The 15,281-nt window shown below is 35.2% G+C and overlaps 1 protein-coding gene across 3 annotated transcripts in view; it reads right to left on the bottom strand.

Annotated features, from left to right (window-relative positions):
- Nucleotides 1–15,281, bottom strand: part of LOC107723634 (thyroid hormone receptor alpha) — a 169,268-nt gene that overhangs the window by 76,899 nt on the left and 77,088 nt on the right. For all 3 annotated transcript variants that reach the window (XM_016532343.1, XM_016532341.1, XM_016532344.1), the window contains one exon: nucleotides 11,354–11,428. The gene's annotated coding sequence lies outside the window, so the exon portion shown is untranslated. The remainder of the gene's footprint in view (nucleotides 1–11,353; nucleotides 11,429–15,281) is intronic.

The following is a 15,281-nucleotide window of genomic DNA, read 5'->3' as shown; positions in this document are numbered from 1 at the left end:
ACTTAATTTTTGATTAGTAATATGCATTGCTAAGAACTTAATTTGGACAACATTAAAGGCGATTTTCTCAATCTTTTGATTTTTTGCACCCTCAGATTCCAGATTTTCAAATATTCAATTCAAAGTATCTCGGCCAAATATTGTCCTATCCTAACAATTTTTTATTTATTCAGCTTTCAGATGATGTGTAAATCTCAATTTCGAAAAAATTACCCTTATGACTGGTTTTGTGGTCCATGGTTTTATATATACATATATATTAGAGATGCACCGATTGCAATTTTCTTGGCCGATTCCGATTTCCGATTTTTTGTTAGTGTGATCTGCCGATACCGATTTTTGCCGATTCTCTTTCTAAGAACTATAATTGATAACCAAAACGGATCAGCTCGAAAGCGGAAAGAAGTGAGACTGACTGACCGATCCGGGCCGATCATGAGGAAAATCGGCCGATTCCGATCCCTGGCCGATCAATCGGTGCATCGCTAAAATTGATATATATATATATAAATATATAATAGAGGAGAGGATGCTTCTGTGCTCAGGTCCAGATGTGGAGTAGCAGGTGCATCATGGAGCATCTTCGTGAGGGATTCATAATCAAACTAATTAACTGATTAAACAACACTGTAATGTGTTTCAGAGAAGCGGGAGGCTCTGTGGGCTAATCCTGCTCCTTATCCTATCCTACCATCACCACCAGAGAGGATGCAGCAAAACAAACACACACTTATTGCATTTTCCTTCTTAAATGATGCAAATGCTAGTGTCACTGCACAACTAGCACCATTAACAACACTCAACACATTACCAACAAAAAAATCTAATCAGTTCAATCCACCATATTCTTTTGAACTATGACACTTAAGTATATGTAATAAATGAAATGTGAATAACAAGCGGATTAGAATATTGTCACATATCTTTGATGTTTGATGTTGATATTTCTGCCACATTGCAACCTACAAGAAAATGTGGTAAAACCTCTTGGATTATTTTAAAATGAATAACAGATGGCATGAACCTCTCAGGGGAAAAACACTAATTAATTATGCTTCAAAACAAAGCACATGCTAAATTATTTCCATCTGTGAATTAATATCTTCTGATGTTCAGCCATTCCCATCAGTCTTCTTAATGCATTTTGGGTGTCAATACCCAAGTTGTGTTTGCAGGAGGTCGATATTTCTCAATATTTCTAATAAGAGCTCAACATTTATGGTTATTACTTTTACCATGCCAGGCTTCATCAGTTCTTCAGCACTAAATTGAAGCTGAATATCTGGATATTTACAATGTGCATTTAAATGTGTCACTCTGGGAACAAAAAAGGAAAAATGTCACAACAACAACACAGTTTAACAATAAAGATGAGAGGTGGATTATGAGAGTTTTGGCCAGTTTACAGACCAGTAGTGATCTTGTGGTTTATATCTTGCAAACTTGTCTGTGATGTACTGACTGTTTCTGTTGGGAATTCTGCTATTTAAATATGCCAAAGTAACATGATCTAGTCAGGAGAAAATGGCAAATTGAGTCCTGAAGAATTACTGTTTTGTACTTTTCATGTTTCATATTTATGTTGTAAATTCAAAATGACCATGAGAAAGCCGTACAGATACAGAGCACTACAAGCCGTTAAAATAGCAGCTTTTTTGAATCTGTGTACAAACACCAGCAACAGTTCAATTAACAAGGTTCAGTACATGAACACAGCAAACAGATTGTCATTAACCTCCTTGTCTGCATGCGTCCCATGCTGGGAGCTCCCCAGGAAGTCTCCACATCCATGTCTAATCCACTTACAAAACTAAACAGAGAGGAAGTTTCTTTCTCTCTCCCTCACACAAACACACACAAACCTACAGGCTATGGAAGTTCAAACAAACTGTACATAGGTAACCACCATTACTTTAGGGTGGTTATGCACATATGAGTCACTTTGTATACGCTCATCAACTGGAAAAAAACTGCACACACTGCCACCTAAGTAGACAATTGCCTTTATGTGTCTGAAAAATAATGTATATTCCTCTTCGCTTTCCTTTTCATAATGAAGCTGATTAGACACCTGGAGAGTGGGGCACAAAAGCTATTCACACTGGCACTACCCTGGGTGGTAACATATGAGCTTTTTAAATGAAGCATATGACATTTAAAATATGCATCTGGGAATTTATAATCACAAGGCAGTTCAAACTGAGTGAGCAATTCATATCAGCACTGCGTGAAATCTCAGCTTTCCACAACATAAAACAGAGAGTCGGCATGAACCGGACAGCCACAATTACCATAGATTACACACAGAGGCAAGCATATACACATTTGCAAAATGTGGTTTTACGTTAGAAAATAAACCCACCTACTTTCTCAATCTGGAAAGCTCTAATCTGATTGGCAACATAGGGAAGAAAGTTTTTTTTTCCAATTTGGAAACAAACTTGTGTTTACAAGGAACCAAGCTGACAGAGCAAACATCTTAAAGGATGAAATAATCACTGAATTTGCCAAAGTTTGCCAGGTTAGTGACTAGTAGGGATGGGCGATATGGGCTTTAAAATGTATCACGATAATTTCTGATATTTATTGTGATAACGATATCAATGAGTACGTTTAAATGGACAACAATAATCCAATTTTAACACGATTAAGACAATACTCTGATTAAGAATTTACTCTGATTAAGAGATTTTTGATTACCGTAATCCGGCTAAAGTCATATTCGAAGTAAACAGACATCGAATTAAGACATGTGGAGTATTCCTATTTTAGTCGCATTACTGAATGACGTGTGCCATTAATCGAACTATGTACTATAACATGTAAAACGGGAACATGAAAGGAATATTCTAAAAGCAACTCATGTAAACACCATAATCATAACATTGGCTTATTTAGAATAAGGTAAATAATTAGATTACTGATGTCCATGTAAACGTAGTCAGTGACGATAATTTAGGGAATCCTGTTTTTTTTTAAAGAAAAGTATTATCTTTCCTAATTTTACCCAAAATAGGGTGTTGTGAGCAGTACACACCTAATGTAATGACTGTTTAATTATTTCCTATTTTTACCCAAAATAGGGTGTTGTGAGCATTACTGAGTACACACGTAATGTAATGACTGTTTAATTCATACTGGAAGCCGGAGGGCGCCCTTGCGCAGAAACTCCACATATGCATAGTAGAAGTAATGCTCCAGGAAGAAGTATCCAGTGATCGCTGTAGCTGAATAAAACGCAGATAGAGAAATTTTAACTGAGGAAACCTGAAGACAATACACATGCGATTGCACAAAATATATGGTATCTGTGTTCTTCAAGCAATCTTGGATATTTTTATATGGATAAAGAATATTTATAATGCAATGCTAATCGACATAGCAGCCTTTATCACTGTATATAATTCTATAAAATAGTATGATTTCTGCCTTATTCTGTGATACGAAACCACGTCTGATCACAAAAATAAGTTATTTCAAACACTCGACTATGTTATGAAGTTAATATGGAGAAAAAGCATGTCAATAAATAATATCTTTGTTGGACAACAGGTTTGTAAACGACTCATACACGTGTAAAACTGTATCGCACACGTGCTACTGTAGTACATTTACTCAAGGCTCATACCGATTTTTGTCGTACTGAACAGCCCTATCCAAACCTGTTCCAGATTGTAGAAGGAGCTGATCAATTTCACGTCCGCCTTCACGTCACTCCACACAGTCGCACACAGAAATATGTCAACAACTAGACTTTATCGTTATTATCGTGGGAAGACTAATTCTTATCGTGGGGAGAATTTTTACCGGTATATCGCAAACGATAAGATATCGCCCATCCCTAGTGACCAGCATTATTGTAGTACAACTGAGATACTATTTTAGTTATTTTTTAATATTTTGAATTTTTTTTATTTAAATGTTTAAAAAGTATGTAAAGAAAATAAATAAATAAATAAAAATAATAATAAATACAATAAAAAAAGAAAATCACTCACTGCTCTTGAATGAATAACATTTGTAGCTTTAACAAGGAATAATCTATATTTAATTTATACAGTAAAGAATATGCAAAGATATTTTACATTTGATTATTCCGTTTCTGTACTTGAATATCCACAAATTTAAAAACCTAAAGCATTGTTCAATATATCTTTGTTCTATTTATTTATTTGTGCTATTGCTTGTAATTTGTTCATTTGTTCTTATTTACTAACTGCTCACTTGACTTTTGATAATGTTTGAACTTTATATTTGTTTGGCTAGTAGTTTTTGCTGTGTTATTGAAGCTGGAATCGAAAACTGTAATATTGAACTTGTATCTAACATTTTTGTCATATAAGCTTATCTATTAGAATACAGAATAACATAGGTCAAAACAATGATACCAACAACTATTTAATTTTTTTGTGGCAAGGCCAGTGAAAATGTTGGTAGGGCAAGTAAAAATTTGAACCACTGGCCCAATCAGGCCAGTAGAAAAAATCCTTAGCATTGAGCCCTGGACTAGCCTGTCCTAAAACTCTCAAATAAACATTTGTTAATGCAGCAATGTGGGAGGGAAGTGTCAAGAAATGAAACACTTACTTTTCCCCTTGCTCTATTTACCTAATGTCCCAAATTAAAAGGCTGTAGGAAAACCTGTGCAGCTTTTCATTGAAGGAGAGCAAAAGAAACCAAGGTACGGGGGTGAGATTCAGTCTATATGCTCTATACAGATGGCCTATGGATAATTTTTTCTTCCAGGAAACCATTAATTGATGCAGGAGTGGCATATTGCAGAGTTTAGAAAAATCAATGATGTGTGTAGAAGGTCTAAGCATACAAACCTGTGTCAAGAGCCAGAAACACTCTTGCACGTGTGTACGCTACACTGTTGCATACTTTTGAGAAACGAGGGCCCCAGGACAGTACGTACTGTACTGTTCTGCACGCCTTGTAATTTCTAGTGTTTTATCCGTGTAGGGGGATGGTATACAGGTTTGGCCTGCCACTGCAGTGTAAGGGTTCTCGAGCAAGTGAGTGGTCCAGGACGCATACAGGAAAAGATGCTGCAAAGATAATGCAGTATAGTGTGCGGAAAACAAAACCCTGGTGGATTGCAAAGAAACTTCAGAGTAAAGAGAAAGATAAAAGCAGGGGGTTGAATCCATCATTCCTAAAAAAAAAATTAAAAACCAAGGGAAGTGAACTCCGTAGTTTTAAAATAGTAACCAGTCTGTCAGAAGCGGTGCCATTTATAATTTATTATGAGTGTATATATTGGCTCTGACAGAGAATTTATTCAATTCTTTACTAAATTATGCAATGAATTATACTATCTGATCTCTAGTCACAAATAAGTTAAATTTGAAGCCAAAATTATTAAGAATCTGATTTTGATGGATTTTCATTCATCGCTCAAAATTTGAAGGAAAATTAGCTGTAGGTATACCACTGTTCTACTAACATGTTTGACAAAATATCCCAGGCATTTCAACAAAAAACGTTGTTTTGTGGAAAACACAGTGATCAAAATTAGAGAACAGTAGCCACTGTAGCATGAAAGAAGTTTACAACTAAAATTTTGGAGGGTTACAGCTGTCAGAAATTAGTAGGAAGTGTAGAGGCCCTTGCTTTGAATGACTTCAGCACATCTGCAGCTGCAGAGCATCACTAGTTTCTGTGACTGCACTGGTGTGATCTTAGTCCACTCTTCTTCCACTCTCTTCCATAGTTCGATAACTGTAGTGGGTTTCTTAGCCATAACTTTGTCACCAAGGATTTTCCAGAGATTTTCAATCGAGCTTAGATCAGGACTCTGGGCTGGCCATTTCATTAATTCAGTGTTCTTAGCTTCAAGGAACTGATTTACCCATTTTGCAGTTTGACAGGGGGCATTGTCTTGCAAGAAAATTGCTTGGCTGATTGGAAGATGCTAGCAAGGAAGGTACCGCATGTTGCTGAAGGAGGTTCTGATAAATATTTGCATTCACCCTGCCATGTAGCTGTATAAGAGGCCCAACTCCTGCTGCAAAAAACATCCCCCAAACCATGACACTTCCTCCTCCACCTTTCAGTCGTCAGTCTTTCCCAAGTTTGACACCAAACAAAATGTTTCCTATCAGACCCAAACAAATTAAACTTGCTCTCATCACTAACGTGAACTTTGGACCAGTTCTCCTGTCTCCACACAACATGCTCCTCAGCAAAGGTGAGTCTAGCCTTTAGATTCTTTCTGTTGATGAGAGGCTTGGTCACTGCAGAGTGTGCTTTCAGTCTGACTTCTCTTAAACGTACCCTTAGAGCGGCCCGCCATATTGCAGTCTCAGTAAAAATTAAAGGAATGCTGCCAGTTAAATAGGGTTTGTCATATAATTAAGAAAATTAGCACCAAGTGCCAGATTAACACCAATAACTTGGAGGTATCTGTAGGTGCTCTCTAATTTAAAGTTCTTTTTCAAATTTCTCATTTAAGCTTTTTTATACTGTGCTTCAGAATACAACTAATTTATGAAATATGCTAAAAAACTGGCCTTCTACTCATGTTAGGATAACTTCAAATAGAACTAAGCAGTGACCTTGAAATTTAGGAAATTGTACGCTGTTCACTAATTTTGATATGTGTGTATATATATATATATATATATATATATATATATATATATACATACACGTATAAAACTTCAAAACAGGTTTTTTCATATTATTCATATTTGTAAATACAGTGTATATACTGTATATATAGAAAAATATTTTTCGGATGTAAGCATCAAAACAATGCCCTACCGTATTGCAACACATCAAAGCAGTCAATACATCACAGTCAAGAATAACTTAAAGAGGTCGCCAACGTTTACTAAACTGTGGACTAGCTTTGAATCTTACTGCTGATTTGAATGGCAATGCTTCCCGTTTTAAATGTCACTTGATGGCCTTTCATTTTTAACCAGAAATGTGCACGCTGCTTAGTGATGTATTGGTCTTTTTTCCGTATCATTTGAAAAGGCGAGAAGAAAAAAAAAAAAAAAATCAGTTGTGGGACTACAGTATATTCTGTCATAAATCTCATACATACCATTAATTCCTGAACTTTCTACCGTCCGTTACTGGAAATTACATTACTGGTTGATATGTCCTGATGTCAATAAGTTTCAAAAAGTTTACACACGCTTTTGGTCCATGAACTAGATCTCGCTCTAAACTCACGCGGTCTATGGAAGTTTGGCCAGGACCGTTTCTAGAATCAAATCACTGAGGCTGCTATATTTATATATATTTTTTTGTACCGTCCATTGCTATGGTTATCACTGTGTCAATCACTGCTCACTGCTTTCGAGAGTGAATCCAGTATAAATATGTGGATGTCATTCCCGAAACTTTGCAGCGTGTATGTGTCCAAAAAAAGTTTCATACCAAATCTGAATGGATTATTGCATAGAAAGCGTGCAAAGCGTGCTCCCTTTATTATACTAAAAAGCGTCACTCATCTTAGCTCATCGCAATCTCACAAAGCTTCGTTATAGTCAATAAAGCTCTCTAAACTGCACAATAAATATCTTATTTACATTACGTCTGCATTGCACTGAACTCTGGTCATCTCACTTTATTTTCACTGGGTCCAAACTAGGCAATTTCTTGAGTGAGATTTTTATCCAGTCTTAAGACCACTCTCTTTTTTTAAAAAAAAGGCTGCTCAAGGAAAGAGAAAAAAAAAATCCCGCACAGATCTCACTGCTTACTTCACTTCCCCTCAGTGTGCTTGAAGTTCATCAGGCCTCAGCAGTGTCGCAGCAGGTGTAATTTATGAGGTGTTAAGAACGTTAGACTGTAACTGAAAAATATACCGTAAACTCTAGTTCCCCCAACACACCTCTAACCCCAAAGCGTGAAGCCCTATAATAAAGGTATAGGGCCTCTTACTCCTTGAGAGTCCGCCAAAGAAAATGCATATTACATTTGGCTCTGCTTTCTTTTCTGCAACACCAATTTCAGAATTTCAAAGAAAAAATAAACAGAAGCATAGCTGTTCAGAAGCATATGTTATGTTTTGAAAACTGATGTGCCCACCAGACTTTTCTAACTTGTTTAACCAGCAAGTTCTTTGGTCAACCAGCTTCACCAATTGTGGGTAAGGGTTCGCCCACCTGCCAGACTATTAACACCAAACCAGCATAAACCAACATGGTAATTCATTCTGGTCTAGCCAGTGTTTTATTCAGGGAAAGTTCTGGAAACTTAACAGCTACCCATTAACTTTGCATTTGTATGCTACCCTGTCTTTCTAAATGTACTCCTTGGTATCTACAGTGATTTTTCATGTTAACCAAAACTTGGTTTGTTTGGTTATACACTAAAAAAACTGGGGCATGTAGCATGAACCAGCGGTTATGAGCAGTCAATAATCCTATAGGTGTAGACTGGTGTACACTAAAGTCATATACAGTATCGATATATAATTACACATTTTGTGTTAAGAACACAAAAGTTTTGGCTCCTAACAGGGTTTAAAAGTTTAGAATTTTAATGTGTTTGAAAGTTCACCAAGACTGCATTTATTTAATTAAAAATACAATAATATTGTAAAACAGTATTACAATTTAAAACAAATGCGGTCTATTATAATAAATTTTAAAATGCAATTTATTCCTTTGATGGCAACATGCTGATTTGGTGCTCAAGAAACATTTCTGATTATAATATAATGTTGAAAACAGCTGTGCTGTGTTTTTGTGGAAACTGTGGCACTGTGATTTTTTTGTTCTCTGAATCCTTTAATGAGTAGAAAGTTCAAAAGAACATTTATTTGAAATAGAAATCATTTGTTACATTATAAATGCCTTTACTGTCATTTTTGTTCAATTTAATGCTTCATTTCTGAATAACTATAAATGTGTTTAAAAAGAAAAAATAAGAGTTAGTATTCATTTGAGTACAAGTTCAAGTAGAGAAACAAGCTAATTGATAAAGACAAAGAACAAATAAAATAAAAGTCATATATATATATATATATATATATATATAGGTTACTCTTTTTCCACTATTCAGCAGAGACACATATTTGTTCATCTGAGAACATGTGTGCTGATGAGCAAACATGACACAGTATGTTTGGAGGTGCTCTCTCCAGCTGGTATTTTCTAGTCTGCTGCTTTTTTCTAAAGCCCTCGGACTAGGGCCTGGATTACATGCAATTATGCTTCATACAGCAGCTGCCTGTGAGACAGTAGAGAGAAAGAGGAAAACTGCTTTCATTCCTGACACAGCTAAGCTTCAGTAGAGGACAATCTAGCTGCTGACAGGTGTAGAAAACACCTCCTAATCCAAAAGATACCATAATTGTTTTTCAGCTTGAGACCTCAGGGCAGGACATCTGTCATACGGTGATAACCTGCATGAATACAAAGCAAAGTTTGCAAGTCTACACTCAAAGGGTGTTCAATTCCATTTGGAGGTATTAGAAACTCTCATCGCTGGGAAGGCGCACGTTTTTCAGCCAGACATACAGTAGGCTGGAATTCTGAGAATGTGTTTCTCCAATTTCCTTCTTAAGAATGGCTAGAGTAGATGCCATTTATACCAAGGCTTTCGAACACCAGATCACCCCTCCCAATAAAATTCACAAGAGTAAACAGTATTTTTCCCGAAGCTTCTGGGCCATCGAATTTGACCCTATTTGGTAGCTCAGTTGAGCCAAGGAAGTCTCACGGAAGTGGCCAGCGCTATATGTTACTCAGTGACATGCTACATCATTCTGTGTCATTCTGAACCAGAAAGACAATTCGAGTTTTATGTGCTGAAGAAAAAAAGGAAAGTATCTGCTTTCTAATGGCATAATTAAACTTACACTCCAATATGTTTACTTAAATGCTGGCAGTCATAAAAAACTGTTTCTCAAAAAAAAAATCAGAATCATGTATGTATGTATGTATGTATGTATTTATTTATTTTTTTTTTTATTTTTTTTTTTATTTTTTTTTTATTTAACAAACTTTCAAAAGTTAGGGTAGATATGATTTTTTTTAAATGTTTTTAAAAGAAGTATTTTATGCTCACCAGGGCTACATTTATTTAATAATAATAATAATAATAATAATAATAATATTGTGAGGCATTATTACAATTTAAAATAACTCTATTCTATTTTTATACATTATATTACATTACATTATATTAGGGATGCACCGATACCGATACGGGCCCGATACTGAGCTCCTGTACTCGTACTCGTACTCGTTAAAATGCCCCGATACCAAACGCCGAAACCACACAGCATGTGATAAGTGCCGTATTCAAACAAAGAAACAATAACCGAAGGATATACAGTCAAACCAAAAATTATTCAGACCAGATATAATTTTTGATATTTTTTTACTATTGGGTGCAGGACTCTATAGTTCATTGATGTAAGTGAGTAGGCTTGCCGCGATAGACGGTGTTGATGGTGATACAGTGTTAAGCCGCAACACCGGTTACGCCACTTGCCCACCGCGTCACCGACCCCCACCGTCATTTTGATTTTTTATAGTAATAAAAATCATTTAGTTCAGTAAAACAACAGACACTACAATTAATCATTACCGTAATATATCGCATTACCGAATACCGGCACAAGTCTACGGGCGAGTACTGGAAAAAGTGGTATCGGTGCATCCCTACATTATATTATATTTGTATTCACAGAAAGCAGAGACCATACTGTATTTCTCATATGTATTTTTTAAATCCTATGATGGCAAAGCTGAATTTGCTGCTTTTCTTATATGTAAATATGTTGATAAAAATATTTATTATTATTACTAAATCAAAAATGGTTGTTCTGTTTAATAGTTTTTTTTCCTTTGATGAGCATTTTGTACTTTTTTTTATTTGATGAATATAAAGTTGAAAAGAACAGCTTTTATTTGAAATAGAAATTGTATGTAACACTATAAATGTCTTTACTGTAACTTAACAATTTAATGCATCCTTGCTGAATAAAAGTATTAATTTCTTTCAAAAAAAATCTTATTGATCACAAAATTTTGAAAGATAGTGTACATTAAAAATTAAGACATAAATATCAAGTAAACAAGTAAAAAATGCATTATACTATAAATGCGTTAAATTATTATTATTATTATTAAATATTAATTGTAATACTATTTATTTATATTATAAATAAATAACTATATAAATAGATATAAATAAATAAAAATAACTATCCAAAACAGATTTGGACAATGACTTCAAGATAAAAGGAATGAATTTTGTTTTTTCAAAAACAGCAAAACCCAAAACAGTCAAACGTTGCCTATTACAACTTACTCTGATGGAGTGTGTCACAAATATCCAGGTACTGTACAAGACAGAGAGGGAAGGCCACAGAACCTACCAGTGTGCTGTTGTGCTTTGTCTCTGGTTAATGATTTCCCCAGGCCTGGGTTTGCTGGAACTGTAGTCCGCCGTCCTGCGAGAAATCAAAAGAGGCTTGTTCAGAGGGGGGTTCAGAAGCAGAATATGGAAAACAAACAGGCAAGGCCACACAGCACAAAGGCTAACAAAGAAAAGAAACCGCCCTAGGCTTCTCCTCTTCCTCCCCACAAACTCCTTCCTTCATTGGAGATTTTCCTTTAGTCTTGATGGAAAGCTAATCTCCCACATCCCTATACCAACCCTGAAGTGAATAGGCTGTTTACAGAAAAAACAGATAACTGCCTACTAAGCACCACTGCACCCTTTTCTAAAAACACTGTGTTCTCCTTTTTAAGGGGTGGTACATCTTCTGCTTCTGTCATCTTGTTGAATTCCATCGGCTGCAACAGGTATTAACATGTACATTCCTGAAATGTCTCAAATCAACGCATGATTGTAATCACAAAATTATAAGGCAATAGTAACGACCTGAACTTAAAGGAACTGCTCTCAAAAACACACAATCCTACTTTTTGGGGCGGTTCTGTGGTGGACTAGCAACGCTAGGCGGCAGGTCTAAACCTCTGGGGTTAATCTTGTTATATAATCAGATTTCAACAAGACCTTTTTGGTGGGAGGGTGTTTATGTCATAATGTTTCCATTTAAAAGAGGATGGATGAACTCAGATGTCACACGGACTAAAGACAAAAAGGGAAAATCTTGGTTCAGGGAGTATGTAAATAGCTGTGGAGGAGCAGGACGTGAAGACAGGCTTCTGACATGCCAGATTTGTGCCTGATTAGCTCAGGTCAGAGATCAAACTATCTGTTTGCTCAGAGGAGTTACTCCAAACTCCTACACTGGGAGAGCAAGTGCAGTACGACTGAAAGCACCTAAAGCTATACAATTATAATGTTTCTAGTCCATACAGTAATACTTTGCTTTACTAAAAACTCTTACTTAAAATGCAGCTTTGCAGGAAGCAGAAAAACAGGAACAGGAAAAAAGGGTTTGGCCTAGTTATAACACACAGCAGCAGTTATCTCTCTCTCTCTCTCTATATATATATATATATATATATATTAATATTAAATGTGTATTTTAAATGTAAATGTGCAAACATGTATTTTTAGGTGTTACAATGAGTTTACATAATAGTTCAGCTTTCTATTTGATTGATTGATTGATTGATTGATTGCAGTTTCTTTACTATTCAGTCAGTATTTAAACCCAAAATAACAACAAACTAAAACCACCAGCATATTTATTATTATTATTAATAATAATAATAATAATAATAATAATAATAATAATCATCATGTTCATTTATTTTACTTGTAAACAATGATTTACTTACATTAATATTATATACATGAATTATAAAATGGCATATTAATAGTGTGTACATGAAATAATTAAGACATAAATAAAATTTTCAGTAAAAAATAACATTTACAGTCATGGCCAAAAATATCGGCACCCTTGGTAAATATGATCAAAGAAGGCTGTGAAAATTAATCTGCATTGTTAATCCTTTTGATCTTTTATTTAAAAAATTCACAAAAATCGAACCTTTCATTGGATAATAAGAATTTAAAATGGGGGGAAATATCATTATGAAATAAATGTTTTTTTCTCTAATACACATTGGCCACAATTAACGGCACCCTTTTATTCAATACTTTTTGAAACCTCCATTTGCCAGTTTAACAGCTCTAAATTTTCTCCTATAATGCCTGATGAGGTTAGAGAACACCCGACAAGAGATCAGAGACAGTTGATTAGAAGTTGAGTATTTATTGGAAAGGTCACATGCACATATAAGGTTCTCAACCTTTTTGACTCCAGTGCACTTTGTCTGTGACCGTATTCAAAGGCCAAATCTAACCTGATATGTTATAAAAACAAATAAAATGTGACTTTATTTTTAGTGTTTTTAAAGAATTAGTTTATGTTAATATAGCTAAATTTAAATAATTGTAAGACTTATTGGGATCCTTGGAAGTGGGCCCTGGCCTTGGAAACCACTGCTCTAGTGGCTGATTAGCCATGATGTCATATACTCATAAAAAAAATAGACATGTACAGTACATTATTTTTTACATTTAATAGTTTAGTATATTTATTGCAATTAATATGCATGTATGTTAGTAATTTTTTTTATGATTTTTATACATTTATATTGTATAATTATATGAGACGTAATTTGCAACAGGCCACTTTGGGAGAAACAAAATTCAAATTTTGGTCAAAAACCTGACTGGTTGACTGGTTTGGGTTTTGTTGTTTTTGTATAAAGCAAAGTCTCAACATGATCAGTGCAATAATACAATTCAATTAATTCCTTTTACCTAATTCAGTGTCAAAAGAAATTCATTGTCCATATTGGTTAGTTAGCTAGGAATGTGATGTCATACACTGTTATACAGTTGTGGTCAGAATTATTGGCACCCTTGGTAAATATGATCAAAGAAGGCTGTGAAAATTAATCTGCATTGTTTGTGTTTGGATTATTGTACGGTTGGAAGATCCAAACATGGCCCATTATAAGATTTCTAACAGAGTCAGTCACTTACTGATTTTTTATCTTTTGGTATTTGATAGAGTCCATGATGCCATGTGTCTAAATAAGATGTCCAGGACCTCCAGCAGAAATATAGGCCCACAACATAAAAAATACAGCAGTATATTTCATTGTACACATGGGGTACTTTTTATCCCTGTGTTCACCAAACCCATCTTGAGTGTTTGCTGCTAAAAAGCTCATTTTTCAAGTTTCATCTGACCATAGAAGCCAGTCTCATTTAAAGTTCCAGTCGTGTCTGATAACTGAATATGCTGGAGTTTGTTTTTGGATGAGCTAGGAGAATTTTTCTTGAAACCCTCACAAACAACATGTGGTGTAGGTGCTGTTTGATTTTTTTTTTAAGGTTTTCTGACCCTGAGATTCTGACCCCGAGACTCAACTATTTTCTGCAATTCTCCAGCTGTGGTCCTTGGAGGGTCTTTAGCCACTCAAATTCTCCTTCTCACAGTGCATTAGGACGATATAGACGCACGTCCTCTTCCAGGCAGATTTTTAACATTTTCTGTTGATTGGAAATTCTTAATTATTGCCCTGATGGTGGAAATGGGAATTTTCACTGCTCTAGCTCTTTTCTTAAAGCCACTTCACTAATTTGTGAAGCTCAATTATCTTTTACTGCACATCAGAAATATATTCTTTGGTTTTTCTCATTGTGATGGATGATTAAGGGAATTTGGACTTTGTTTTCCCTCCTATTTATATTCCTATGAAACAGGAAGCCATGGCTGGATAATGTCATGTTCATAATCACCCTGGTATGCTCAAAATTGTAAATATGAATGGGAATATACTTCACAGATATTTTACTCAAAATAATTTCTAGGGGTACCAATAATTGTGTCCAACTAGAAATTCTTATGAGTAAAATATCTGTGAAGTATATTCCCATTCATATTTACAATTTTGAGCACTCCAGGGTGATTATGAACATGAAATTATCCAGCCATGGCTTCCTGTTTCACAGAAATATAAATAGGAGGGAAAGCAAAGCCCAAATTCCCTTAATCACAATGTGAAAAACCAAAGAATATATTTCTGATGTGCAGTAAAAGATAATTGAGCTTCACAAATTAGTGAAGTGGCTTTAAGAAAAGAGCTAGAGCAGTGAAAATTCCCATTTCCACCATCAGGGCAATAATTAAGAATTTCCAATCAACAGAAAATGTTACGAAACTGCCTGGAAGAGGACGTGTGTCTATGTCTATGTGGACGTGTGTCTATGTCTATGTGTTGTTTTTGAGGTTTGTGTTTGGATTATTGTACGGTTGGAAGATCCAAACATGGCCCATTATAAGATTTCTAACAGAGTCAGTCACTTAC

This window comes from Sinocyclocheilus rhinocerous, unplaced genomic scaffold (genome assembly GCF_001515625.1).
Source record: "Sinocyclocheilus rhinocerous isolate Xijiao unplaced genomic scaffold, SAMN03320098_v1.1 scaffold1537, whole genome shotgun sequence".
Taxonomy (NCBI): Eukaryota; Metazoa; Chordata; class Actinopteri; order Cypriniformes; family Cyprinidae; genus Sinocyclocheilus; species Sinocyclocheilus rhinocerous.
Note: the sequence above shows the minus strand (reverse complement) of the source record. Positions and strands in the feature narration are given on the sequence as shown.